Source organism: Silene latifolia, chromosome 9 (genome assembly GCF_048544455.1).
Source record: "Silene latifolia isolate original U9 population chromosome 9, ASM4854445v1, whole genome shotgun sequence".
Classification (NCBI taxonomy): domain Eukaryota; kingdom Viridiplantae; phylum Streptophyta; class Magnoliopsida; order Caryophyllales; family Caryophyllaceae; genus Silene; species Silene latifolia.
Window position 1 is genome coordinate 67,011,132 of NC_133534.1, and position 4,773 is coordinate 67,015,904.

At 39.0% G+C, this 4,773-nt stretch overlaps 1 non-coding gene across 1 annotated transcript; it reads left to right on the forward strand.

Moving 5' to 3' along the window:
• Positions 1–3,246: 3,246 nt before the first annotated feature.
• Positions 3,247–3,353, forward strand: LOC141603264 (small nucleolar RNA R71). The gene has a single exon (XR_012525154.1). It is a non-coding gene; the product is annotated as a small nucleolar RNA R71 (small nucleolar RNA).
• Positions 3,354–4,773: the final 1,420 nt, after the last annotated feature.

A 4,773-nucleotide genomic window follows, 5' to 3' on the forward strand; every position in this document is an offset into this window, starting at 1 on the left:
ATTGGGAGATTGACAACCTTCCATCAATCATCAAGTTTCTTCTATTATTCTTTGCATTATTGTTTTGGAATCTCCATAGGTATAATCCTCTTAATCCTTGTTTTAATTATTGTTAATCTTTCTTAGTTGTTCATCATGTTTTACCTTGTTAATATGATTGACAACCTTGTTAACATGCTAAACTTGATAATGAGTGAGTAGTCTAAACTAGGATTAGTGGGTAATTAGGGGAAACCAACATGGGAATGATTCATGCTTAATCTAATATGTTCACATGATTAAATTGCTTGCTTGTTGAGATGTCAACTTTATGCACATGTTATGTTTGATGAAATGCCAAGCCTTGAATCCTTGCAGTTACAACCATCTCTTATCTACTCAACTTGACTTGTAAGATATAAACCAACTCGAGTCTTGTTAGACCATGCATAGAAGTTGAATAGGAGGAAAGTAAGTCGACTTGTAGGTGTTGTACAATCTAATCGATTCGGCTCCGGGACCCAACTCTTCCTATGAACCGTAAGACATAAACCAACTTGGTTTCTCCACAACATTAATTGCTTGCAACTTTGTAAACATGTTTGTATGATCAATACTATGAATCCCCTATGACCCCATGACATCCTAGCATCTTTAATTAATTGTTTACATCCTTCTTTTATTGCTTGGTTTATTATATTATTTGCATTAGTCTAGACACAACTACAAACCCAAACAAATTGTGACACTAGCATAAATTGAGATAGATAGACTTAGAACCCAAAGCACACCGTCCCAAGGATCGACCTCGACTTACCACTAACTAGTTGTTTGTTGAGTATTATAAATGTGTTTGATTGGATGTGTGACGACCAACTCTTGTCCATCAACTTTGCATATCCCTTGTCATTTTTCCATTCTTCTTCATATCTCGTGTTCTTCATTGTGGGGGCACTACTAAGGCATTGATAGCCTAGGCAATTGCCATCCCCACACTAAGCTAAAGCACTACACATCAATTGAAATCGTTAGTCCCTCCCTCACTTCTCTCAAACATGATAATTATCTTGATCAAAGTATAAAAATCCAAAAATGACAAAAATGCAATATAAGAATTGAAATGCAAGTTAGGGAGTTAGAAATATTTACAAATGAGTTAGAAATATTCAAGGTGTTGTTGATGTTGCTCAACACCTTGAAAAAGTAATCAAAAGCTTGTTTATTGTCATGATAAAGGTCTTCAATAGACCTTGGCCCTTGTTGTCAGTCTTGATCGATGGCATTACCAATGTAGGGATTAAAAATCCCTTCAAATTCGTCGTCCCAAAGACCACAAACATCATTAAGTTGATCATTGAAAATCTCTTGATTTGATGGAGACAACTCTCCCATTTCCTTTTCTTGGCCAATAAGGCCATCTTCTTCATTGCTTGACTTTGGTGAGCTTTGCAAGCTTTCTTTGTCACAATTCACTTGCTCCTTGAATGGAGCATCTTCAATTTTCTTCTTCCATTGGAGTTCCGACTTCTTCCTATCATCCTTCCGACTATAATGATCGATCATAAAACACGGTTCATGTAAACGGGGAGCTCTCATAGTCTTGTCAAGATTGAAAGTTATACTCTCATCTCCCACTTCTAGAGTGAGCTCACCATGTTTTACGTCAATCACCGCACCCGCGGTGTGTAAGAAAGGTCTTCCTAGAATGATTGGAATGTTAGAATCTTCCTCCATATCAACAATGACAAAGTCCACCGGGATGAAAAACTTCCCAATTCGTACGGGAACATCTTCCCATATCCCTAATGGTGTCTTCGTCGATCTATCGGCCATTTGGAGTGTGATATTGGTGCATTTAAGCTCTCCCATCCCCAACCTTTTACTCACCGAGTACGGCATAACACTCACACTAGCCCCTAGATCACACAAGGCTTTGTTGATCGTGTGTCGCCAATGGCACACGGTATTGAGAAGCTTCCCGGATCCTTGAGTTTTGGAGGTGAACTCCCTTGAAGTATTGCACTACTCACATTTGTGAAGGCGATAGTCTCAAGCTTCCGGATCGACTTCTTCTTTGTGAGGATGTCTTTCATGTATTTCGCATAGGCCGGCACGTGATTGATTGATTCCGTCAAAGGAATTGAGACTTCCAAATTCTTCACAATTTCCATAAATTTTTCAAGTTGGTCATCAAATTTGGGCTTGGCTTGACGACTTGGAAAAGGAAGTCTAATCACAATGGGTTCCTTCTCCTTGACCTTGTCTTCATTTTTCTTTCAAATTTCTTCTTTTGATGGTTCTCCATCTCTGGAGTTTTGCACAATTTCTCCCTTATCACTAGCTTCCGCAACTTCATCCTCAACTTGCTTCTTCGGTGCTTCATACCTTGTACCACTTCTCAAGTGAATGGCACTAACCGTTTCATGTCTAGGGGGATTACTTTGAGGTGGTAATTGCCCCTTTTGTCTTTGTGAGCTTGAAGATGCTAGTTGAGTCAATTGGGTTTCCAACATTTTGGTGTGAGCTAGAATGTTGTTGATGGTGGTTTCCTTTGCTTGACTATCTTTTTGCATTTGAGTGAAAAATTCTTGTTGATTCTTTTGCATTTGGAGGACCGCTTTTTGAACATCAAAACCTTGGTCATTTTGTTGATTGTATGGATTTTGATTTTGGTAACCTTGGTTTTGGTTGTAAAAGGGTCTTTGATTTTGGTTTCTAATGGGAGGTGGCGTGTATGTTGTTTGAGGGTTTTGAACATTTTGGCTTTTGTATGAGAGATTTGGATGGAATTTGGTGTTTTCATTGTAATAGTTGGAATAAGGGGTACCACTCTTGTATGCTTGGAAAGCATTCACTTGTTCATTTGTTCCCCTACATTCACTTTGGTCATGTCCCAAAGTTCCACAATTCTCAGATATCCCACTTGCGATTGATGAAGATGCCGTCATGGCATTAACATGATGCTTTGGTGATTTTGAGGCTTCTTCAAGTCTAGCCATAGCTTTTTCAAACTTCAAATTGATTGTGTCAATGTGAGCACTAAGTTGAGCACCCAATGGAGTAACGGAGTCCACTTCATGCTTTCCTCCTCTAGTAGCCTTGCGAGGTCTACTATATTGTGAGTTATGGACCGCCATTTCCTCAATTTTGTTCCAAGTTTGATTGTCATCAACTTCGGTGAACATTCCATTTGATCCCATGTTGAGAATGTTCCTTGAATCTTCATATAGACCGTTCCAAAATTGTTGTACCAAGAACCACTCGCTAAGTCCATGGTGAGGACATGAGCGACAAATTCCCTTGAACCGCTCCCAAGCTTCATACAAAGATTCTTCATCCCTTTGCTTGAAACCCGTAATTTGAGCTCTTAACATGTTACTCTTTTCCGGTGGGTAGAATATTTTGTAGAAAGCTAGAGCCAACTTCTTCCAAGAATCAATTCCGAGAGTGGCCTTATCAAGGCCCTTCTACCATTGTTTCGCGGTGCCAATTAGAGAAAAAGGAAATAAGACCCATCGAATTTGGTCTTGAGTTACACCGGTTTGAGAAATCGCATCACAATAGTCACAAAAGGTCTCCATATGAGAATGAGGGTTTTCACTAGGCATCCCCCCAAATTGGCTCCTTTCGACTAATTGGATAAAGGCGGATTTAGCAATAAAATTTCCGGTCAAATGTTGTGGTGTGGGAGTACCATTGGGTAGGTTCTCCTCGGTGGGTACGGAATGTGATGAAAACTTAGGCATTGTGGGTTGATTTTGTGTGGTATTTTGTGTTGGGTTCTCCTCACCTTCTCTTGCAAAAGGGTTGATGAACTCAATATTTGGTTGAATATCTACAACCTCACTAATACCTCTCAAATTTCTCCTAGCAAGTCTTCTATTGGTTGTCAAAGTTCTTTCAATTTCACGATCAAAAGGTAACAAATCACCTTGTGACCTTCTAGACATGCAAAATATCAAACAACTCGAAAACAATTAGAACAAACCTTGAGGAGTTTTACTTCCCCAAGGCAAAGAAAGACACAACTAATAACAATATAAGAAAATCTAAATCAAGCTAACACCGTCCCCGGCAACGGCGCCATTTTTGGTCGGACTAAATCTTTTCGGTAACTTGTCGTTAGGAGCACCTAGACCAAAACACAATTTATAACTTCACAAACAACTCTACAATTAGAAAAGAGGCAAGTAAAGGTCGGATCCCAAGGGACGGGAATTGAGATGATATTTCTATTGAAACTAGTGGTGTCTTAGGGGTGTCACAATTTGGGTTGATGTAGAAGGTCACTAAACTAAATAACAACGAAAGTAAATAAGCAAGATGAATTGAAAGGGTTGTAAACAATTGATAAAAAGCACTAGGGTATCATGGGGTCATAGGGGAATCATGGGAATTGATCATACAAACATGTTCTCAAATTATAAGCAAGCAATTATTGTTGTGATGGATTGAGTTGGGTTATATCTTACAATCCTAGGAAAGTTTGGGTACCGGAGCCGAATCGATTAGATTGTACAACACCTACAAGTCGACTTAGTCTTCCCTACTCAAAAACATGCATGGTCTAATGAGACTCGAGTTGGTTTATGTCTTACAAGTCTCATTGAAAAGATAGGTGATGGGTAAAAAATGCAAGGATTCATAGGCTCGCATTTCATCAAACATAACATGTGCATGAGTTGAGATAAAAACAAGCAAGCAAATAAACCATGAAAGTATATTAATTTAAGCATGAATCATTCCTCATGTTGGTTTCCCCTAATTACCCATTAACCCTAGCTAGGTGACTAC